This window comes from Accipiter gentilis, chromosome 9 (genome assembly GCF_929443795.1).
Source record: "Accipiter gentilis chromosome 9, bAccGen1.1, whole genome shotgun sequence".
Classification (NCBI taxonomy): domain Eukaryota; kingdom Metazoa; phylum Chordata; class Aves; order Accipitriformes; family Accipitridae; genus Astur; species Astur gentilis.
In genome coordinates this window covers 22,446,918-22,471,882 of record NC_064888.1, presented here as the reverse complement: position 1 = coordinate 22,471,882, position 24,965 = coordinate 22,446,918, and the positions used below count along the sequence as shown (strand labels likewise).

Sequence of the window (24,965 nt, the reverse complement as noted above, 5' to 3'; positions counted from 1 at the left end):
AGTTCTGTGTGAAAGAATGTCAGTTTGAGCAGCAAGACTAGGCCTTGGCCGAAAACAGCTGGCTTTACTGATATCGGGAGAAAAACGACAGCTGGTCTCGCTGTTATCAGGAGAAAGACAGGGACGGTGTGACCTTGGCATAACTTCATAAGTAATTTTTGAAGAAGTTCCCATGAGAAAGTTACGGAACACGTATAGCTGCAAATCACCAGTGGGCGTGTTTTAGTAATGAATAAACATTAGCAATGTTCCAATCATATTAGGACTAGTAGGCATAATTATCGCAAACTGTATAAATATGAGCTATCCATGCAAATAAAGTTGAATCACTTCTATCACTCATATTGGGTCGACTTACGTGCATTCCTCCGCCGCTCCAACAAATGGCGTCCGAACAGGGACCAAAGAAAGGGGAATTGGAGCGACGGACACTGAGAAGCACCGGTAGCAGCGACCGGGGGGTCAAAAGATTAACCGAACTCTGATCGTCTTGGTTGGTGTGTTAACTCTCATGCCTGGACCATCCAAAAGGGGTTCGCCATCAGTGAGGGCTACTGGAAAAAGGCTGCAAAGACTTTTTAACCGAGGTGCCTTAATCAAGGTAGCACCCAGGAGTATCAAGAAGCCGGCCGGCAATGGATCAAGAGGTAGCCCTAAAATTATTACAGCGCTTTTTAGAAAACCGGGGATAAATTGCGTTAAGCAAGTTTCAGGATTAGTTGCTTTAGGTCGTGTTAAGGGATGCGTTAAGAATCCGGATTTATTATTTGAGGAGAGTGAATGGCGTAGATTAGGAGACGTATTATGGGATATGGTAATTGACGATGATAAATCAGCTAAAAAACTAATGAAGCAAGGACAGAAACCTTTCAATTAGTGTGGGTACAGCTTTTGAGCTTAGTACCTGGAATGTTATCGGAACCTCCCTATGGGATGAAATTAGTGACGGGTCTAAAGAAGTTAAAGGTCTTGCAACTTTATGGAAATTGATTAAGACAACTCTGTAAGAAATGAAAGCAGATCGTAAAGCGTCTGCGTCTGCTTTTGCTGCTCTCTCTCTCCAACCGCAAGCGAAAGGGAAAAGCGGGGAGAAAAACATAATGCAGCGAGAGAGACTTTTTGGAGCTTGTTCGCCTGCTCCTGTGCCCTTGACTTCTGCTCCACTCCCTGGGACTGCCGATATTAATCAGCCATCTGACAGTTCCCAAGCCTCCCTATCCGTACGATTAAAGGAAACCCTACAGAATCAGGGAGTGAGTAAAAATCTGCCTACGAAAAAACAGTCCCCAGATACCACCGTTCAACGTGAACAAACTATACCTAGCATATACCCTGATTCAAATAATGCAAACAAGGACTTGGCTACTCTAATAATAGAACAAAAAGAGACAATGTTAGAATTGTTAAAGGAAATGCGGAAAAGAGACGGGGAAAACAACCGCACCCGTGATAGATGCGGAGCCGCTTGTAATAGCCGCTGCAGAAGAAAGGCAGAGACATTGGAGGGGTGTAATAAAAGATGCCATTATAGAAGGGACTATGCTCCAAGCATTCCGAGTTATTGCATCAAATGGACAGAAAAAATGGGAGGCGTTTGACTGGAAGGTCATTGAGAAATTAAGGAATGCTGTGAGACAGTACGGAATCAAATCTGCGTTAACTCACCAAATACTGCAATTCATTTTTTCTGCTGATACGCTGATACCTCAAGATATTAAACAGCTAGCACAGTTGGTTTTGACACCCGCCCAAATGTTAGTGTTTTTCCGGCAGTAGGAGAAGTTCTGTGATAGGGAGCAAGCAACATCACGACAACAAACAGATCCCCTATGGGGAGTAACCACGCAGATGCCGATGGGTACTGGACCCTTTGCATCAGGGAACGCTCAGTTACAATGTATCACTGAGGTTCATCATCTATCACAGATCTTGGCGTATCAAGCTTTTCTTACCATACCAGACAATATGTACAGCCATGCTTTCACCCAGGTGAAACAGGAGAATACAATTTATGACCACCCTGACATGAACGAGGGCATGAAAGAAAACATGTTCAAAATACTCGCTTTTGAAAATGCTACTGAAAAGACACGCAAAGCATTGTGTAATTTGCCGAAAAATGCAGACGTCGTTGATATGGTAGAATACACGGATTGATCAGTGGACTCACAGAAAGTAGCCTACGCTGCCACAGCTCTCCAAGGAGCTACAAAGAAACACAAGGCCAGTAAGACACCCTTGGTCAAGTGTTTTAACTGTGGCAAACGTGGACACATTAGGAGCAAATGTACAGTTACTGTTAACAGTAAGTGCTGCAACAAGTGTAAGAAAGATAACCATACCACCAAGAATACAGGAAGAAGGGAAACTTCACACTGACCGCGAAGGCCCCTCGCGCGACAACACGAATGCAAGGGGCTTGAGCTGCCAGCCCTCAGGCAGCCTCGCAACCACCAGATCCGCCACCGCAGAAAGCTCCGGAGTGGATGTGGAAACCGCAGTCAACATAAAGGGACCATTGGGGTTTGGACTTTGTGCATTTTTAATGGGGCAATCTTCAACAGCTCTAGAAGGAATTCTGGTGCTCCCAGGGCTTATTGATGCAGATTATTGTGGGACTGTGAAAATTATGATTTATGTTTTAATCCCTCCTGTTTCTATTCCTAAAGGTACCAGAATAGCACAATTAGTTCCATTCAGGTCGTGTGTTCCGAACCCAGGTGAAGTACAACGTGGAGATGGTGGATTCGGCTCCACAGGGAAACCGCAGGTATACTTTGCCATGGACACAACAAGAGGTCAACCAGAAAAGGTAGTGCAATTGGAAGGGCCCGATGGAGTTGTCATCAAGAAACCGATGACAATCAATACAGAGGCTGATGTTACGATTATTTCACGATGCATTTGGCCTCCATCATGGCCATCGATCAATCCAAATTTTGGTATTGCTGGGATAGGGGGCACACAAGCCACCTTAGTAAGTCAGCTACTGAGTACATTTGTGTTCCCCGATGGTGAACACATTACGACGTGTCCGTATGTCATGACTACCCCAACTGAATTGTTTGGCCTCGTAGGCTGTGATTTATTGAGCCAAATGAAGGCAATGTTAGTGACGCATCCTTTTTAGGAGCGGTCACTGATGGGTAGCCAATTCTGAAAATTAACTGGAAAACAGATGAGCCTGTTTGGATTGATCAGTAGCTGCTAAATTCTGAAAGGCTGCTAAAAATACAAGGGTTAGTTGAGGACCAATTGAGAGCGGGACATGTTGTTCCTTCTACTAGTCCATGGAATACATCAATATTTACCATTCCCAAGAAAAGTGGGAAATGGAGACTGTTACATGATCTCAGAGCTGTGAATGCGGTGATGGACAGTATGGGAGCCCTGCAGCCAGGTTTGCTGTGTCCAGTTATGCTTCCAGAAGAATGGGATTTGTTCATTATAGATCTCAATCATATGCGTTCTTGCACCAACCTGCTAGGATGTTAACAAAGCAATTTGACTTACCACTTACTGATGCCCAAGGTATCTTTAAAGCATGCCCCGATTATCAAAAGGAAGGGCTGGGCTTGGGCCGTGAGGTTAACCGACGAGGTCTTTTGCCATTGCAGTTGTGGCAAATGGACGTCACCCATGTCATGTGGTTCGGTGCAAAGCGTTCTGTGCACGTGTGTATTGATACCTATCCTGCTGCCAATGTGGGCCACGGCACAAACTGAAGAAAAGGCCTTACATATTGAATGACATCTTCACGCTTCTTTTGCAGTACTGGGTGTGCCTAAAGAAATTAAGATGGACAACGGCCCAGCCTATGGTTCTACACGATTTGCTCGATTTTGTAATTTGTGGGGAATTCACCATGGTACCGGTATTCCACATCTTCCCACAGGACAGGCTATTGTCGAATGGGCCAACCAAACCCTAAAAGAACATGCTGCAAAAACAAAAGGGGGGAACCCAGGGCTTACTCCCAGAGGAACGATTGGCCAAAGCCTTATTTGTGCTAAATTATCTTAGATTGACAGGTGATCACAAAGACCCACCAATGGTAGTGCATCATGTTCTTTTACAGGCAGAAAGGACGCGACAAAGTACAGGAATCATGGTAATGTATAAGGACCCAGAATCCGGGAAATGGTGCGGATCAGCAGAAGTAAAACTTACTGGGAGATCCCGGCTAAGTGGGTCAAGCCATGGCTTCGCACTGATGCTGGACCCGGAATTGTCCCAATGGCAACTGGCACGGTACCGGTGGGTGCTGAAGCCACTGATCCGACAGATTCTAACTAATAGAGTATTACTAGCGGACACTGAGTCCTTCAGACAGGTTTTTAGAACAGCGTGCCTTATTGTATATAGAACTTGCTTTAGGTAAAAAGTGTGTTAAGCATAATTTGATTAAACATAGTGTGATTACGGGAAGACAGTGTGGGGTAAATGTAAAAGTTAGTTAAAGCCAAAATTAGGGGTAAGGTCTATTTCCATTAATAACCTGGGAACGAGGTTGATTGTGTTTCCACAGATACAGGCCCACGGCGGACTCCTGTTCGATTTGCACGACCATCATCATCTGGACCATCATAGATGATGTGGCAATATGAATACTACCTCAGCCGAAAACTAATGTATAGGTCACCTTGGCTAACATAACAGGTCAAGATTCTCTGTGCATCGCAACTGTATCGTAAAGCCCAGGAACCAATAGACAAGATGGCTATGACTCGTGCAGCGCGCCTGGCCAGCGAGCACAGGCGTCATAGATTGCAACCAAGGCGGACTTTTGGCACCCGCTGGCCACGTGTGCTAAAACCCGTTCCTCTGCAAATGTATAAATACCGGGATTTTCCGAAGAGCATCGGGCTGGTGTACGGTGAGGCCGTCGTTGCCTCTGTGGGGACGCCCGCGGAAAGCTGGCACCTACCGATTGCTGGGCTGAGTTCGTGGAGCAAGATGGCACAAGAATGTATGGATGGTTCATTTTCCTAATAGTCCTCATGGTCTGGGTCATTAGGGGTAACAGATTGGCTCAAAGAATTATGGGCATTATTGTAGTTACTGTGATTTTAGCTATTGTAATAGTTTTACCTTGTTCAGCTTATTAAGGAAAATGGCATCCCAAGTTATTAAGCAAGCCTGGATTGCTCAAAAACAAAAAGAGGGAGAAAGATTTAAACGGAGACCTACAGTGGATTTGACCTTGTTGTGGTATTACAAATACAGACTTACAGCCGCTGCTGGATTTATTCCGGGGCAGCGATAGCTTAACTTCTACAAGACAACTAAGTGCACTGGGATGGCAAGCCTTGGCAGCAATTGGACAAAAAAAAAATCACATCATCCATGTCTGGCAGATACGTTCCTGATTTACCCATAAATTTGAAACCTTATGCTGAGATTGATATGGAACACACTGACTGTAGTAAGCAGCATGACAGTGACACCAGTGATTGATCCACATCGGTTAATGCCGTGGGACAGTAAGAATATTTGGGTGTCACTAGCTAAAGCTATTAATCAAATCTCTTTTTGTGTGTCATTGGCATTACCTGAACAGTCTTTTATTCTTATGTATTTTATTAGGTATAATGTTGTTTTTACTGTGTTTAATTAATTGTGTTCATAGATCTTTGCAAAGGGCAATAGAGCAGGTGTTAAAATTTTACCTCAAACTATATACAAACAAATAGACTGGCTGAAAAAACATACACAAAAGATCCAGCAAGAAACTAGTTGGTTTGATGGAGTGTTACAGTCAATATTTGGCGGGATAACACCATGGCTAATGTCATTGATTAAAGAAGCCTTACGGTGGTTGGGTATATTGATATTAATCTGTGTAATAGTTAAAATTGCATATGGGTGCATGATGAAAGGAGTCGCAGAGCTGACACACCAAGCTCTACTGGCACAAAAAGAAAAAGGGGGAATTGTTGGGAATTGGCTTGATGAGAAAGGACATGGGTCTATAGAAAAGTTGTGCGAGCAGAGTTCTGTGTGAAAGAATGTCAGTTTGAGCAGCAAGACTAGGCCTTGGCCGAAAACAGCTGGCTTTACTGATATCGGGAGAAAAACAACAGCTGGTCTCGCTGTTATCAGGAGAAAGACAGGGACGGTGTGACCTTGGCATAACTTCATAAGTAACTTTTGAAGAAGTTCCCATGAGAAAGTTACGGAACACGTATAGCTGCAAATCACCAGTGGGTGTGTTTTAGTAATGAATAAACATTAGCAATGTTCCAATCATATTAGGACTAGTAGGCATAATTATCGCAAACTGTATAAATATGAGCTATCCGTGCAAATAAAGTTGAATCCCTTCTATCACACATATTGGGTCGACTTATGTGCATTCCTCGAATGCTCCAACATCAGCCTTTCCTGCTGAAGCCTCTCCGATGCCGTCCCTTCCCTGAGGTACCTCAGCTTTCCCAGTAAAGCCTCCTCGATGCTGTACCCTGCCTGAGGTACCTCAGCCTTCCCCGCAGATGCTGTCCCCTCCATGAGGTACCTCAGTGTTTCCCGCCGATGCCGTCGCCTACATGAGGTACCTCAGCCTTTCCCACAGAAGCCTCCCCGATGCCGTCACCTCCATGAGGTACCTCAGCCTTTCCCGCTTATGCCGTCCACTGAATGAGGTATCACAGCCTTTCCATATGAAGACTCCTCAATGCCATTCCTTGCCTGAGGTACCTCAGCCTTTCCCGATGATGCAGTCCCCTCCATGAGGTACCTCAGCCTTTCCTGCTGATGCCATCCCCTCCATTATGTACCTCAGCCGTTCCCGCTGATGCCGTCCCCTACATGAGGTACCTCAGCATTTCCCGCTGATGCCGTCCCCTCCATGAGGTACCTCAGCCTTTCTCGCTGAAGCCTCCCCAATGCCGTCCCATGCCTCAGGTACCTCAGCCGTTCACATTGAAGCCACCTCGTTGCCGATCCCTTCCTGAAGGTACCTCAGCCTTTCCCGCAGATGCCGTCCCGTCCATGAGGTACCTCAGCCTTTCCCGCCGAAGGCTCCCCGATGCCGTCCCCTCCATGAGGTACCTCAGCCTTTCCCGGTGATGCCGTCCGCTTCCTGAGGTACCGCAGACTTTCCCGCCGAAGCCTTCCTGATTCTGTCCCCACCATGAGGTACCTCAGCCTTTCCCGCTGATGCCGTCCCCTGCCTGAGGTACCTCAGCCTTTCCCGCTGATGCCGTCCCCTCCATGAGGTACCTCAGCCTTTCCCGCCGAAGGCTCCCCGATGCCGTCCCATCCATGAGGTACCTCAGCCTTTCCCGCTGATGCCGTCCCCTCCATGAGGTACCTCAGCCTTCCCTGCAGATGCCGACCCCTCCCTGAGGTACCACTGCATTTCCCGCTGAAGCCTCCCCGAAACCGTCCCCTTCTTGAGGTACCTCAGCCTTTCCCGCGGAAACACACTTGGGGCCATCCCCTCCATGAGGTACCACATCCTTTCCCACTGATGCTGATAGCTACCTGTGGTACCGCAGCCTTTCCCGCTGAAGCCTCCCTGAAGGCGTCCCCTGCCTGAGGTACCTCAGCCTTTTCCGCGGAAACCCACTCGGGGCCATCCCCTCCATGAAGTACCTCGGCCTTTCCCACTGATGCCATCCCCTCCATGAGGTATCTCAGTCTTTCCCGCTGATGCCATCCCCTCCATGAGGTATGTCAGCCTATCCTGCTGATGACGTCCCCTGCCTAGAGGTGCCTCAGCCTTTCCCAGTGAAGCCTCCCTGATGCAGTCCCCTGCAGTACCTCAACCCTTCCCGCTAATGCTGTCCCTCCGATGAGTTACCTCAGCCTTTCCCGCTAAAGCCTCCCTGAAACCATCCCCTTCCTGTGGTACCCAGCTGTTCCCGCGGAAACACACTCGGGGCCATCCCCTCCATGAGGTACCTCAGCCTTTCCCGGTGATGCTGTCCCCTGCCTGACGTACATCAGCCTTTCCCGCTGAAGCCTCCCATAAGCCGTCCCCTGCCTGAGGTACCTCAGCCTTTCCCAGTGAAACCTCCCCGATGCCGACCCCTCCATGAGATACCTCAGCATTTCCCACTGATGCCGTCCCCTCCATGAGGTACCTCAGCCTTTCCATATGAAGCCTCCTCAATGCCATTCCCTGCCTGAGGTACCTCAGCCTTTCCCGATGATGCCGTCCCCTCCATTATGTACCTCAGCATTTCCCGCTGAAGCCTCCCCGATGCCGTCTCCTGCCTCAGGTACCTCAGCCTTTCACATTGAAGCCACCTCGATGCCGACCCCTTCCTGAGGTACCTCAGCCTTTCCCGCTGTTGCCGTCTCCTCCATGAGGTATCTCAGCCTTTCCATCTTATGCCGTCCACTGAATGAGGTACCTCAGCCTTTCCCGATAATGCCAACCCTCCCTGAGGTACCACAGCCTTTCCCGCTGAAGCCTCCCCGAAACCGTCCCCTTCCTGAGGTACCTCAGCTTTTCCCGCGGAAACACACTCGGGGCCATCCCCTCCATCAGGTACCTCAGCCTTTCCCGCTGATTCTGTCCCCTCCATGAGGTACCTCATCCTTTCCCGCTGAAGCCTCCGAGATGCCGTCCCCTGCCTAATGTACCTCAGCCTTGCCCAGTGAAGCCTCCTCGATGCCGTCCCCTGCCTGAGGTACCTCAGCCTTTCCCCCTGATGCCGTCCCCTCCGTGAAGTACCTCAGCCTTTCTCGCTGAAGCCTCTCCGATGCCGTCCCATGCCTGAAGGTATCTCGACCTTTCCCAGTGGAGCATCCGCAATGCCGTCCCCTGCCTGACGTACCACAGCCTTTCCCGCTGATGCTGTCTCCTCTATGAGGTACGTCAGCATTTCCCGCTGAGGCCGTCTCCTCCATGAGGTACCTCAGCCTTTCCCGCCGAAGCCTTCCTGATTCTGTCCCCTCCGTGAGGTACCTCAGCCTTTCCCGCTGATGCCATCCCCTGCCTGAGGTACCTCAGACTTTCCCACTGATGCCGTCCCCTCCATGAGGTGCCACAGCCTTTCCCAACGAAACCTCCCCGATGCAGTCCCCTCCATGAGGTACCTCAGCCATTCCCGCTGATGCCATCCCCTCCATGAGGTACCTCAGCCTGTCCCGCTGAAACCTACCCGAAACCGTCCCATTCCTGAGGTAGCTCAGCCTTTCTCGCGGAAACACACTCAGGGCCATCCTCTCCATGACGTACCTCTGCCTTTCCCGCTGATGCTGTCCCCTGCTTGAGGTACCTCAGCCTTTCCCAGTGAAGCCTCCCTGATGTCATCCACCCCATGAGATACCTCCGCCTTTCCCGCTGATGCCGTCCCCTCCATGACGTACCTCAGCCTTTCCCGCTGAAGCCTCCCCAATGCCCACCCCTCCATGAGATACCTCAGCCTTTCCCGCTGATACCGTCCCGTCCATAACGTACTTCAGCCTTTCCCGCCGAAGCGGTCCCCTCCATGACATACCTCAGCCTTTCCCGCTGATGTCGTCCCCTGCCTGAGGTACCTCATTCTTTCCCACTGAAGACTTCTCGATGCCGTCCCCTCCATGACGTATCTCAGCCTTTCCCACTGATGTCGTGCCCTCCATGAGGTACCTCAGCCTTTCCCGCTGAAGCCTCCCCGATGCCGTCCACTGCCACAGGTACCTCAGCCTTTCCAAGTGAAGCCTCCTCAATGCCATACCCTGCATGTGGTACCTCAGCCTTTACCAATGATGCAGTCCCCTCCATGAGGTACCTCAGCCTTTCCCGCTGGTGCCATCCCCTCGATGAGGTACCTCAGCCTTTCCCGTAGAAGCCTCCCTGTTGCCATCCCCTCCATTAGGTACCTCAGCCTTTCCCACTGATGCCGTCCCCTCCATGAGGTACCTCAGCCTTTCCCGCTGAATCCTTCTCGATGTCGTCCCCTCCATGAGGTACCTCAGCCTTTCCCTATGAAGCCTCCTCGATGCCGACGCCTTCCTGAGTTACCTCAGCCTTTCCCGCTGATGCCGTCCCCTGCATGAGGTACCTCAGCCTTTCCCGATGATGCCATCCACTGAATGAGGTACCCCAGCCTTTCCCGATGATAACAACCTCTCCCTGTGGTACTGCAGCCTTTCCCGCTGAAGCCTCCCCGAAACCGTCCCCTTCCTGAGGTACGTCAGCCTTTCCCGCGGAAACACACTCGGGGCCATCCCCTCCATGAGGTACCTCAGCCTTTCCCGCTGATGCGGTCCCCTGCCTGACGTACCTCAGCCTTTCCCGCTGAAGCCTCCCCGAACCCGTCCCCTGCCTGAGGTACCTCAACCTTTCGCAATGAAACCTCCCCGATGCTGTCCCCTCCATGAGGTACCTCTGCCTTTCACACTGATGTCGTCCGCTTCATGAGGTACCTCAGCCATTCCCGCCGAAGCCTCCTCGATGCCGTCCCATGCCTGAGGTACCTCAGCCTTTCCCAGTAAAGACTCCTCGATGCCGTCCCCTGCCTGAGGTACCTCAGCTTTTCCCGCCGAAGGCTCCCCGATGCCGTCCCCTCCATGAGGTACCTCAGGCTTTCCAGCTGGTGCCATTCCGTCCAGGAGGTACCTCAACCTTTCCTGCTGATGCCGTCCACTGAATGAGGTACCTCAGCCTTTCCTGATGATGCCAACCTCTCCCTGAGGTACCGCATCCTTTCCCGCTGAAGCCTCCCCGAAACCGTCCCCTTCCTGGGGTTCCTCAGCCTTTCCCGCAGAAACACACTCGGGACCATCCCCTCCATGAGGTACCACAGCCTTTCCCGCTGATGCCGTCCCCTCCATGAGGTACCTCAGACTTTCCTGCTGATGCTGTCCCCTGCCTGACGCACCTCAGCCTTTCCCGCTGAAGCCTCCCCGAACCCGTCCCCTGCCTGAGGTACCTCAGCCTTTCCCAGTGAAACCTCCCCGATGCCATCCCCAACATGACGTACCTCCGCCTTTCCCGCTGATGCCGTCCCCTCCATGAGGTACCTCAACCTTTCCCGCCGAAGCCTCCTCGATGCCGTTCCCTGCCTGAGGTACCTCAACCTTTCCTGCCGAAGCCTCCCAGATGCTGTCCCCTGCCTGAGGTACCTCAGCCTTTCCCACTGAAGCCTCCTCGATGCCGACCCCTCCATGAGGTACCTCAGCCTTTCCCACTGAAGCCTCCTCGATGCCGACCCCTCCATGAGGTACCTCAGCCTTTCCCGCTGAAGCCTCCCCGAAGCCGTCCACTGCCTCAGGTACCTCATCCTTTCCAAGTGAAGCCTCCTGAATGCCATTCCCTGCCTGTGGTACCGCAGCCTTTCCCGATGATGCAGTCCCCTCCATGAGGTGCCACAGCCTTTCCCACCGAAAGCGCTTCAGCGCTTGCTTACCTACCTTCCCAGCCCGGCGCTCTTCCCGCACGCTCGCTTTCCTTCCTCTGCCCCGGCGTCATCGTGGCCTTCGCCCTCAGCCCCACCGCCCGTACGCGAGCTCTGCCCAATGTTCAGCCCGGGGCTCCCTTCTCTCAAAGCCACTCTCGCATTTCCCGCCTCGCCCCGCTCCCTCCCCCGTGCGGGGGCGTGGAGTTGCGGCTGGCGAGGCACCTCGGTATCTCGCCTGCGGGCTCGCTGCCCCTCGCCTCCCTCCTCAGCCGGCATCAGGGCGGCCCCGCCAAGTCACCTCGGTGTTCGCCTGCCAACCCCTCGCTCACCCGCTGCACCCACCACCCGCCGCTGCACCTGGCAGCACGCGCTGCCGAGCCCGCGCAGCCCGCGCCTGGGGAGCGTGTCCCCGCCCGTCCCGCGTCCCAGCCAACCTCGTCCGAAGCCGGCACCGGGCCCCGCCTCCCGCCCCTGTCCCGCCTGGTGCGCGTCCCCGCTCCCCCCGGCTGGACACCGGCAGAAAGTCAGGACGGCCTCGCGCTGCCGCCTGCTCGGGCACTGCCTGAGCTCCGAGGCTCCACCAGCTGCATCACTGTGGGAGGAAAGGGGTCGCAGGACAACACGAGACGGCAGGTTTTGCGTCATTCCCACCTCCCGGTTTGGAGGACTGCGCCCTTTCTGCCGGTTTAGCTCATATCATGGAAAAAATCCCATTTACGGCTTGCGGTGCCAAGCACACGTACCTTGAGACAACGTCCCACCCTTAAATCCCCAGTGTAAGGAGAAGAGAGCACCAAAGGGTTCATAAATCCCCCCCAAACAGCAGTATTGAACACTGAGTTAGAACTACAAAGCATTTAGGTGTCATGGTTAGAAAAAAGTTCAGTCAGTTAATAAAGAGCAGGCGCTTGTTGCGATTTCACTGAAGTGAAATCTGCTTGCCAGACTCAGGAGGACAGCCTCTCCAGGAGCTCACCAGCCACTGCTGAAGCACCCCTGGGGGGAACTTACTTCATCAGCCAGAGACGATGCTGGGACACCAGTTCCAGACTAACTCTCTGCGCTGAGCAGGACTGGAAGCTCAGCTCCGAAGGTCCTCAGTTCCCCACCCCTACCCCCTTGCTGGAGGACCCGGACTGAAGTGTCCAGCTCAATAACACAACCAGTTTCTATCTGGATTTTGAACAGTCCTTTCAGTTTTCTTCCAGGAGCTTAATAATCATCACAGGGGTTTAAGGTTCCCCAGAGGTCTCATTCTTGAGAAACCTTGTACAAGAAAGCTATAGCACTACACCGTATACTGTAGTCACTCTCTGCTGCAACTAAAACAAACAAGCAAAGGCACAGCCGTGGATAAATAATTCTACACTCAAGTTCCCGTGTTATTTATGGTACTATGTCCATTCTCTTGGCAGTAATCCGTTTTCAGCAGGTTCCCCTGCAACTCACACACGAGCACTTGGTTCCCACTTCCAGGCAACGTGAGCTGAGCTAGAGCTGGTGGTTATCCCTGGGGACTCTGTCAGGGTGAGAGGATGGGAAAGTGGTGGTGGCAGTACTAATCGACTGTTAAACATCAGAAGGGGAAAAGTAGAATTCCAAGCAGAGTCCCTCGGTGCCGAGTAAGCTGCTTATGCTGCACTTTGAAAATTTCCCCGGCACAGTTTATTAACATAAATGTGTTTTCATTACTTTTCATTTGAACCAAGCCTCCTCTGGCTATCTCCATTTTTGCATCAAACAAGCGGATTTTCTCTGCATTTGACTTCCTTGATACCATTCCTGTTCTAAGAATGTGCAGAGGTTAAGGTATCCAACCGTCTCACGAGAGACTCGTTGAGGAGCAAACGCGAAAGATGAAAGCTGCTGTCTGCGGACCAAGACGCAGGAACTGCATCAGTAGGCACCCCTACGTGTCTCCAATCCATCAGGAGAAATCTATCCGAGGGGGAGGAGAAGGTGGAGAGGGAGTGAAGTGCATCTTGGACAAGCACAGCTTGAAACTGAGCTATAGAAACTTGTTGCTGTGTTGTACAACCTGGCAGTAAGTTTCCACAAACATCTGTATATGTATAAATATATATTTACTAACACATACTTCCTAACACAATGGAGAGAGCTCTTGCATTCATGTACCTGTGCAATGGCCCTCAGTGGGGATTTCACTGGCTGGCTGCAAACTCACGGGGAATGGCACGTGCAACTCCGGCTGAGCAGAAGGAAGCGGGTGTAGGAAGAAGTTACAAGGTCCTTTACAAGAAAATGGTCATTCTTCCTCCTTTCAGAATTTCGTAACTGAATATTCTTGGTCTGTTAGTATGATATTGATGATGAATAACCTTTACTATCACCCTGCAGGGTGCCGTTTTCTTAAACCTCCGTTGCAATACATGCGGATGCGCATATGGGCCTGTGTGCATTGTTACCACACACACCTGCTACAGAATTTTCTGTTGAGTTGCACATCAGCTAAAAAGCATTAAAGCCTGCACTTCCAATCACCATGTCCTCTCTGCACTTGAGGCCTTGCGGACATCCTTCCCGCTGGTTTTACCCAGGACGTTCAGCATGGCAGTCTCAGTTTGCGAATGGGGTCTAGGATGGGACTCTCCATGCCCCATGGCTCCCACTGGCTGCTCAGGGCCTTGAGCTCTCCTGCGCCAGTGACTCTCCAGCAGCCGCACAGCTCCTGTAGCCCCAATTCCAGTAGGGCCGGTCCAGCCTTGATGAGCCCTGATGTGACACGATGGCCGTGAAAGAACACCCAGAAGCTGGCTAACAGCTCCGATGCTGCATCTCCGCAGCAAGCATGCTTTGCGCTCCGAGGAGCTGCCCGAGCCAACCTTGTACTGGCGCTACCGAGAGGAAAGTCTGTCTTTGAAGCACTGTGGCCAGGGACGAACACCCAGGTGGGCATCGCACCTAAAGAAGCGCAAGTGCCCTAAGGGGCCTGGCTTGAACGCAAAACGTACTTCCTCCTGTTCAATGCAACTGGCTCTGGGGTGGCAACCAACGAGCACTTCACTCCCAGAGGTGACCCACGCTTAGAGAGTCAAGCAGCTTCCTTCAGGGTGCTCAAAGAGCCGCTTCCCGTAGGCTGGGCTGCTGCCAGTGCCAGTGGCAGGGCGTTTGGTTACGGGGTGTTCCTCTGACCCCGATTTAGCCCAGCCAGCAAGGAGGGACACCCACAGCCTGTGTCCCGTGGCGTATGACAAGTAAACACCTGTCAGTGTCCCTGCAAAGGCAAAGCAGGGCTCGGATCAAAGATTTCTTCCCCAGCCCAGCCACCTGCCAAGTGCAGGCGAGTCCCTGCATCATACCCCTGAGAATACAGCAGGTTGCAGGCTCGTGTTGAATAAGCGTGATGAGGTGAGAGGAAGGGATGCTGATCACTCTTCCTTGGTTTCTCCTGAAAGGGCATGGGCTGGTTTTTAAACACCTGTTTGGAAGGCCTGTTCCTCTGAACTCTTCACCCTAGCCACTGACTATTCAGACAGACCGCTTGCTGCTTTCCCTCGACATCTCTGTGCACAAAGTGAAGAACCAGCCAGCAAGCGGTGTGTCATACAACTAGAGAAAAGCGTTCTACCATAAAGGCCTTTCCAGTAGTCAGGAATCCTTAGCCCCTGCATAGCCTGTTCCCTTAGAGGACTCGCAGGTTACACGGATAGGAAAGAAAATAAAAGCAGGCGCAGCGGTGAGAAAACTGGCTGGATCTTCTATGGCAGGCAAAGAGAGCTGAGCAAGGAAGACCTTCAGACTCCCATCCCACCAGGTTCCTGGCAGACGCAGCCTGCCTTTCTGTAGCTCAACCCCAGCAAGAAGAGGTCCACACCCAAGAACTCACTACCTTGTCTGTTTTGTCCCAAAGAGGCCTTCTCTAACAGCGCTCAGTATGCTTCCATGATAAGGTAGTAAATCTATGGTTTAAATCTACAGAAGTAGGAAGGGCTAGCTGAAGAAGAGAAGCAGCTTACGAGACAGTACCGGCCTAAACTGGTGAACGTTATGCTCACGCGTAGGCTAGCGGATAGGAAAAAAATAACAGGAAACATCAGAAGTGAGAGGTGAGGTGGGAGTTTGCATCAGCTTTGTTAACAGAAGCAAGCACGATGGAAAACAGCATCACTACACCCAGCTTCCTGATGGAATACCATAATTCATATAATGGGAGACTTAGTCAAAGAAGGTCTCTGTTGTGGCATTGTTCCCCTCCTCCTCAACTTGTGTTCCTGCTGGTCTTCCCACCTTTAGATGCACCAGCACTTTTTTAAGCATTTAGTCTCTGAAGCGTAGGTAAGGCCTATGCTCTTTCCAGTTCATCCACAGTAAATCTTGCATTGAAATGTTGAGTGGTTTCGTTGGCTATTATTTGTACTTCAGTGCTTTTCATCTACTCACCGATTACACGCTTAAGAGTTTAGTAAAGCTCTTAAACTCACTACTGTGACCACCTAGTTTTGCTGGGCAGCTCCCAGGAACGTTATAGCACGTGGCTCTTGGCTACAAACTGGCACAGGGCTGCCCCGTTGGGGAAAGCTCACCGGAAGCATCACTGACCTTTTCTGACTTTCTGGATGCATCCCACGAGGAGGGCGTTCAAACCCCTCAGCAATCTGGGTCCGGCCTACCTCCGGCACTTGTCCCCCTGCCAGGGGTGCAATTCGGCAGCTGAGATCCGTGGGATGCTTCGAGGGCTGCAATCCTACACTTGCAGGTTTTGCCGGACTGCGGCAACCCTGCAGGAGTCAACGGGCCAGATCCATCTCCCGATTTCTTCCCTTTCCCCTGCAAACAGCCAAAGCGTGAAGCTCTCTACAAGCGGGTGAGCTGCGAGCCGCGCGGCAGCGCAGGACCGCACTGAACAGAAAAGCGGCAGCTTGATGGGAAGGAGAAGGGCAGACCACCAGCGGAGACCCACGCGAGGCGGCAGCGGGACCTGGCCCCCTCCCATCCCCGCTCCCCTGCCTGTGACCCCGCTCTGAAGGCGGGTGGGCTCCCACCTGCCCCGGGCTCCCCGTCCCGCTCCCGGCGAGGGCGAGGTGCCGCCCGGCCCCGGCCACCGCGTGGCAGCAGCGCTCCGTCCTCCCGCCGCCGCCGCCGCGGCCGCCCACGGCGGGCGGCAGAGCCCCGGCCCCGGCCCCGAGAGGCCTGGCTGGCGAGCAGTGCTGACACGCAGAATCCGCTTGCGAAACGCCGGTCAAGGGGCCAGCGTGTGCTCTTCGCCCCGGCCGGGTAACACTGTTCTCCCACCGCAGCCAGCTCTTCAGGTGGTCCCTCCATAGGAGCAGAGGCGGCCCAGAGCTCCCACGCACGCGCAGCAAAGCCCATGCAGGAGGACAAACCTGTGCTGCCATCCCAGCAGCCACCCAGTAACGTGGCTTTGGGGCAGCTGCCTTTTCCATGAGGGTCCCCCCTGTCCCAGGGAGGTTGTGGGTGGAGGGAGAGATGGCTCTTCTCGGTGACAGCAAGCCATCGCAGCTGCCGACTTCCTCAGACGCCTGCCTGTGTCGGGCCAGAGGACAGCACGGGGGGAGGCGCGGGCTGGACCACTGTCCCAGCAGGCTGAGCAAGATTTGGGAGCCAGAGTTAGGCCTGGTAACAATCTCATTTACTGCAAGGTAACCCCGTTCCCTCGCGTTCAGTGCGGAGAGGAAACGGATCGTTGTCTCCTTCCAGCCTTGTCCTTGCCTCCCTTTGTTTCTCCTGTAGCCGCCACCACCAAGCTCCTTCAGACTGAGCACACACCTCGCATTCTTTCCTATTTTCCTCACTCCCTCCTGAATTGTGCCCAAATTTGCTCCCTCCCTGAGGGCACGGTGCCCACTGCCGAGCACATTTCTCCAGCTGGTGCCTTCCCGGTGTCGGGATGGCTTCACACAGTGACCTCTGCTACTCCTGCTGCCACAGCCCAAGCTTTGTGAGCTCGTTTAGCAACCCTCTGGCACTGCCGACTCGGGCTCGGCTGTGGCTCCACAAGGCCTCCTGGGCCAGGCGGCGCACGACAGCCGCCTGGGCACTCGATGCCTTGTCCCCCTCGTGCAGCTGGTCCCACCTGCACGGCCCCTTTCTCAGCTGGCTCCTACTGCCTGGGACCACATCCCGCAGCAGCCACGAGCGCTGAGAATCCCAGTCCCACTAGCACTTACCTCCTACACCACATTGGCGTCCCCTGCCAAACCCAGTCGATTACTGCCTACTGTCACCCTGGTTAATAAAGACAATAAGGGCAAGAGCCAGCACAGCCCCAACAAGACCCATCCTGCCACTGCCAGGACAGAGCTACAGAGACACCCACCAACCAGGTGAGAGGCAGCCAGCCTTCAAGAGCAAGGCAGAGCACTCAGCTATCGATCCTGCCTGAGGACCAGTGCAGGTGTTTGGGATGAAGGGAGTGCAATTTATTCCACCTGTGAAAGCTTTTTCTGGCAGGTTGCTGCTCCCTGCACATCATCCACATGCTGCAGCATAAGGGGCAGACACGTGCCATGGAGGGCAGTACCACAGTCCCCACCAGCAGCCACCTGCTGAAAGTTGCCAGGCTCTTTGCAGTTAAATCATTGTATGTTGAGAGGGGCTGGGCGAGAGACCGAGGGAGCGCTCCCACCTTTCAGGGCCTTCCCGCAGGGGCAGACAATGCAGATAGCCCATGCAGATAATTTAGGGAAAGTCCGAGGGGTGGGGCCAGAGGGATAAAACTGGGTTAGCCGTTCAAACTTACATCCTCAGCACTGCTTACCTGTCATGTAACTCGTATATGGCCGTGAGAACTCACCCTGCCTGTTCCCAGCATGCCTGGAGCAAACTTTAGAGAGGAGATGCGATGAGATCAGGGACCTCCAGAGCAAAACCTCAAGCATCTCTGACACTTGCTGCAGGAATATTCCTCTCCTTCTCCCTCAGGTGTCAACTGCTGGCATTTTGGCGCTGGTTTTCCCCCTAGTCCCTGGCTGAGACTCACATTAGCACCCACATGCAGAAGAGGAGAGACCCTGTCCCCAAGGGTGACAGATCCCAAGGGTGTCTGTGATGGATCCAGCAGCACCAGGGCAAGAGCTGGGTCCCTGCACCTGAGGGCCTGGCACCTCCTGAGATCCAGTCGTGAGCCCCAGGGAGGACACGCAGAACGAGGAGTCCTGACACCTTTGGAAACCAAGGCAGGCACCCTCTGGGCACCAAAGAGCTGCCCTAGTCCTACCCCAACATGCCCTGGGCTCACTCCACTGATTTTCGGGGGGATGGTGCTGGCCAAGTCCTGGCTAGAGACCAGAGAGGCAGATTCCTCAGGAGCTGAAAATGATTCCCCACCTTTCCGCCTTTGTCCACCAGTTTTCTCTAACCAAACCATTGTTTAGATGAAAATCATTTGTCCACAGTGCAATATCAACTCAACCTGCCCAGTCCTATGCTGCACAGTACTTGTTTTCCTCTACTCATTCCTGGCCGTGTCATTCCAAATAATCCATGAAGGTCCCATTTTATAGGTAGGAAAACAAGATAAGAAGGGCTCAGGTGGCCATTTGAAAAGCCAGAGGCTGGCATCAGTTTGGGGATTAGACGCTACGTGTGCTCGATATTCAGGGATGAGCCAATCACCTGGTTGAGCCAGCTCTTTAAGGATAAACTTGACTGATTGAGAAAGAGGAGGAGTTGGGGCCCTACCAGTCGCCGGCAACATTGCGTGTTTGCACACCAGCTAGCTGTTACCTGCTTTCCAGCACTTTCCAGACTCCTACCCCAGCATTCAGGCATGTTAGCTGGGGTCCCCGTGGGGTGCTCCCAGCATATTACAGAAGCTGTGATCAGGTGGGGACATCCTTGGGGGGGTGACATGGCAGCCCTTTGCGAGTGGTTTGAGAGGTGCCGTCCTGACGGGCATCCATCCCCCAGAGCTGCGCAGCCCAGTGTCAACATGGAAGAGAAGCTTTGCTGGTGCAGAACAGGGTAAGTTTGCCTGGATTCTCCCTGTGTGTTACTTCTTCTGTTCAGGGAGGCTCTTCAAGTTTTAGGATTGCTAATCTTTATACCTAATTCCTTTTGCAGCGTTGTTATTCCCAAGGCACAACACAGAGCCAGCAGACTATTTAAAAAGCAGAATGGCACAATGGGCAAACCAAGCAAAACCTCAGTGCTGAGGTGTCCCCAGTGCCAAGCAGAACCAGACGGTTACTCCATGTGTCTTCCCTATGCTACTCTTTCTTCATCTACAGTTCTCTCTGCTCACAGTAGCACAACATTGTGAGCACATGCTCCACTCTTGCCCCCAGACCCTTATCTGCAGAACTGCCATCTCACCAAGTTACTCTCCCAGCATAGGTTTGGACGGTTGACTCTTCCCCGCCAGCTAGAACTTCGTACTTGCCTAGTGAATTGCATCCTATTTATTTCAGTCCGGGTATCCCATTTGCCAAGATCTTACCGGAAATCTAAGCAGGGTGACCTCCAACATATTTTCCACTCTTCCTAGTCTAGTACAGTCTGCAGAAGTAGGAAGCTTGATCTGTCTTCCATCACATATATCAGCAGGGACATTCAGAGTAGCTGCACTACAGGTATGGATCCCAGAGCCGTTCCAGCAACCCTCTGAAAGTGGGTGCCCTTAGCCCAGTTTCCCAAAACCTCCACAAGCATCCTCATCTAGGTAAAATTAGGAGGGTAAGAACACTCGTGGTAATGTCCTGTAACTCTACACCAAAAGCCATACAATTCTGCTACTTCGCCCTTACCTTACTTGCTTTTCGCAAAGACTCAGGGATAAAAATCGCCTGGCATTATCAACTAGAGAAGGTCCAGCGTGGGTTGGTCTCGAAGCTTATACCTGAATTCTCTGCAAACATGACCCCCTCAAACACAGCTCGGAGGAAGCAAAACGCATACCTTCCAGAACACACCGAATGCCTGCTGTGTGAATGAGTGAATGCGTGAATGCATGTGGTGGTCGATCCTCTGCTGCAGCTCTCCATGAGGACCAGACTTTGCAAGCGGCCTTTGCAGGTTGACTTTTTGAATGAGACTTCTGTGTTAGCACTGCCACAAGACTTCAGAGACAAAACAAGGACACTTTAAAAAGGTAACCAGAAATAGCTAAGAGGAGACATTGGACTGCAGGGTCCCTTCCGTGTTACCTGCCCAGGATTTCTTTGACGCTTGCAACAGATCTCTCCCCCTATTAACACTCCAAACGCAAACACGAGGTTAGCACGGGGCATTTTACCCACCCAAACTGACATGAACCCAGAGGTCTGCAGCCCTTTTCTTTAAGTGAGGGAGTAGATGTGGAAAGGGAAGAGTGTGTTTCCAGCTTCATTCTCTAAAGGAGACAGGGTAGACAGGTTCTTTAAAGACCTGGAAAGGCAGCTAAACCAGGCAGGCGGGTAAGGGCTTCATTCCCAGCAAGGAGACCTAAAAATGTTCCTGGCTAGAAACGTAACAGCTTGTAGCACCTCTCTCCTTCAGGACTCCAAATGTCCTTTCCTCGGCCAGCCATGCACACTGCCGCAGCCCATCACACATCACGGTGGGGAGGCACTCTGCTCGGGTGGGAATCCTGAAGGATTTTCAGTTGTGAATGGACTTGGACAAAGGACACAAGTACCACCTCCTCTTTACAGACGACAAAAATGCCGCTCGCAAGATACAGCTCTTCACTGGGATAAGCAAAGAGGGAAATGAGGAAAAGCAAGGCTGGCTTCTGGAGGAATACAAAGACAGCTCTCTGCTCTAGTCCCATTGCCCAAGAGGAGAGAAAGTGTTCACTTTAAAGGAGACTGAGGTATGGATGTAGGCAAAGTTGGGGGTGGCAGGAAGGGAGAGGCGCACCCCACCTTTGAGGTTTTCCTTTGTGTGCCACTGCTAAGCCTAGAGTAGGGAAGGTTGGGACGAGGGTCCGGCAAGTTTTCCCTTTGTCCTTCCTGCTTCTCATGCCAGCAGCATGTATGCGTTCTCGGGGCAGCCCCACCAGTTTCTCCCTGCCAGGGTATGCCTGCTTTCCCTAACAGGAGTCTATCAGAAACCTCTCCAGAAGGAGAAGAAATATCTGGGATTCAGCTGGCAGCTTGGAGGGGAGATGTCTTCCTGACCTCTAGATCCCAGGTTATTTTTAACTTTGGGGAACCGTTTTTGTTCTCTTAAGCATTGGGCAGCCCCCGAACGCCCAGGCCGCTATTGCGGCAAGGAGATAGGGTAGAAGGCAATGGTGGAAAGAGGATACGTAGCGGCATGGGACGCCGCGCTCTGCCCAACAGGAGCAGCAGCAAACTGACCTTGGATGTGCCCTCATCCTTTCCTGGTGCTGCAATTTGCCCCTGTGCTGACTATGTGGCAACCCGTCCCCAGGGCTCACGCTCACAGCCCCCCAGCATCACCTCTCTCCCCACACGGATCCACCCTCAGGTGCGGCTGGCATCTTAGGTGTGTTAGCTGCGTCTAAACCTGGGTGACACCACGGAGCAGGGGACGGTGCGGCACTGCCCACGCCACCGACGCTGCGTCGGAAGAGCTGCCACTAGGAGGTGGCATTTCCCCAGGTCCCTGCGTGGCACTTCCACGATGCTGGCAGCAGAGGATGCTTGGGCGGATGGTCTCAGCCTGAAGGGAAGAGGCAGGAGGTGTGTGGGCTGCAGGTGTGGGAAGGAAGGCACAGAAGGCCTGGAGGAGGAGAAAGGACAGCCGAGATGACCGGAGCAAATTGCAACCCGAAGGAGGGAGGCTGCAGAACCGCGGAGGGTGTCACTGCCCAGCGAACGCAGGCAGGCCGGGGAGGGTGAGCTCAGCATGCTGGCTCCTTGGCACCTGGCCTGCCGTGTCTGATGTGGGTAGAAAGACACCAGAGAGCACCAGTGCTGAAGAGAGGGTGGCAACACAAAGACGGCTGTGTTCCTCTGCTCCCCATCCCTTTCTCCCCCTCCTCTCCCAATTTATTTACCCGAGTTCAAAAGACAGCCTCACAGTCCCGAGGGGCTGGCTGAAGTGGCCAAGGGGTGGGCTGTGAGGTCATCTTTAATGAGGGCAAAAATCCAGTGTCAACAATGCTGCCCATTGTATGGCCCTGTTTAGACAATACCGGCTGGGTTCTTGCTGCTGGCAGCCCGAGGACTGGGAGCAAAGCCTGTTTGGGGTAACAGGAGGGGAGGAGGATGGGCAGGGGGTCTGGTACTGAGTCAGGCAGCAAGGGATGGGGCAAAGGGCAGAGGTAAGCACCTCATCCCAGTCATCAGCGTGTTATCAGCCTAATGCTCGCTGCTGATAAGATTACTGCACCAATGGCAGGGAATTTAGCCATCCTGGTCACAGTCGGGCGGCATGGCCTGTCACCCCAGTCATATCTGCTTTCCCTTCTGACCCTGGCAATGACACGCCAGTGGTTTCTGCTACTTTACCGCCTCTCTCTAAAGCCACATGTCCCACGCAGCAGCAACGAGGTGGCAAAGTGAGCACCAGCTTCTTCTTTCAGCCCTGGCCCTTCCCCAGGCAGTTGTGGGAAGGCAGCTGGGGGGTTGCCTGCTGCTGCTCTTTTGGGAGCTCCCAATAGCAGCTGTTAACTGAAGAGCCCAGGTAACCCACACTGAATTTAGCCATGCTTTAAGGGTGAGGATGGAGCAGGGGATCTTCAGGAGTTTGGGGGATCCACTGAATTTATGCAGCAAGAGGTGATGTTTTAAGGAGGGGAGGAAACACGTCTGAAAGTGAGCAAGCGAGCAAGATGATGCCATTTTTTGTAAACATAAACCTCACTTTTGGTAGATGCCATGATATCCGACTCCTCGAGCCGCAGGTTCTGGAGCCAGGTGACTACACAAGAGTCTTAGCTTTCCATTCCAAAAAGGAAAGCCATTTGCTACCTTTCCTGGCAGAGGAAGGGCGTGTGAAAATACAACACAGGGTTACCAGATTCCAAAAGAAAGTCCAGGGGAGAAAGCAATATTAAACAAGGGTGGCAACCCCACGAGCTGGCATCTGATCCCCTGGCATCTGAACTCCTGTGACTGACAATCCTGAAGGACCTGCAGTTGCCATCACCTTTCAGGCAGGCATTAACTCTGAGTTCCTGTAGTGTGAGCCAGGTCTCGTCCCAACTCATTCTGTAGCCGTGGACCCCCACCTCATTTCTCTGCAACACATAACTGTGCCCAGAAGTCAACCTGTCAAAACCAGGGGGACCATTAAGCTCTGAAACTGCTGCCAGCAGTGGTGAACCATGCTGGTGTTCATCTGCTCTGCAGAGAGGGCTCGATGCCTTTGAAGAGCAGATTCTTTATGAGGGGAAGGAGGAGAAAGAAAGGAGGATTGGTGAAATGACAGAAAACCACCCCTGCACCTCTCCTTGGATGAAAGGCCCATGGCATGATTCTCCTATCACTAGAAAAAGCTCTAAAGCTGAAATTGCTTCACACTTCTTCAGGAAAACAACGCAAGAGATGCAGAAAAATAATCCTAGGAGAATTTTTGCAAACCTTTATTTCTGGCAGAGGGGAAGTGGCAGGGGTCAGCTCTTTCCCCAGTTTTCAGCTTATTCCCTCTTTTATTTGAGTCCCCTCTTCTTTTTTTTCAACTTCCAGTTGTGAAATAGAAGAAAAAGAAAAAGGGGTAGACAGGGAAGGCTGGCAAAGAAGATAAACAAACAACATGAAGCAAACCTTGCAAAGCCCTTGCAGCAAGCTTTTTTGTGTATGTGGCTTTTTCAACATTTTTGGAGGGAGTAACTGAGGAAATTCACTAAAATTTCCAATATGTCGACACCAGATGAAATCTCCTTGCAAAACTTACTGCTAGATGGAAAAGCAATACCTTTGGGGGGGTTTGTTTGGTGGGGTTTTATTGAGGGGAGAGTAGGAAGGAAAATGTTTTGGTGAAATATCCTTAGCTTAGCCTTGATGCTTTTTCCCTGCATCCTGGCACTGTGGTAGCAAAACCAGGCTGGTTAGTGCATCCCAGGAGAGGAATGCAGCCGTTCTTTCTCCTAGGGACTCTGCTCACAGATAGCTTCTTGTGATGACCCCCATTGCTGGTTTGTGCCTCTTTTTTCCCCAACCTTGATAAAAAACTGAGAGACCCTCTGACAAAAAGTACTCTCCAAGAGCTTTTCACTAGCACAGTGCCTCAGCTGGGTCATGAATCTGTGGGGAGGACTTCTCGGGAAGGTGGAAACAGCCTTACGTTGGACCACGCGTTCCTAAAGAGACCCCGTGCTGAAGTTCATGGCCTGTGCTGCCTGTGGCGTGGCTCTGCTCATCGCTGCCCTGCACCATGGCCCTAGCATTGCATCAGCTCATTTACGAAAGACCACGACCTCAGGCAGCAGTCACCAGATGCAGAAGAATTGAATCAGCTTCCTGGGGGCGATGGCTGAAGCTGAATCTTTGCTAAGCAGCGTCGGTGAACTCCATCAGCAACGTACTTCTGCTGAAGGCTCAGCTGGGCAGCTCTCCCTGGCAGGAGGGAAAAGCCCATCTGGAGAGATACCAGCTAGATCAGGAGAAGTCCAGTTTAAATGGTACCGCTGTGCCTATACTAGACATTGCTGGTTTCCCACCTGGGCTGCCCAGCGATCCCCCCTCTCGTCTCAAGCCTTGAGCAGCAGAACTGAGACAGGAGTCTGCAGCAGAGACACAGATGGGCAGGGCCCCGTGG

At 52.4% G+C, this 24,965-nt stretch overlaps 1 long non-coding RNA gene across 1 annotated transcript in view; it reads left to right on the top strand.

The window, feature by feature from the left end:
• Positions 1-344: 344 nt before the first annotated feature.
• LOC126043094 (uncharacterized) overlaps positions 345-24,965 on the top strand; it is a 78,993-nt gene continuing 54,372 nt past the window's right edge. Inside the window, exon 1 of the long non-coding RNA XR_007507337.1 lies at positions 345-647. This is a non-coding gene — a long non-coding RNA (uncharacterized LOC126043094). The remainder of the gene's footprint in view (positions 648-24,965) is intronic.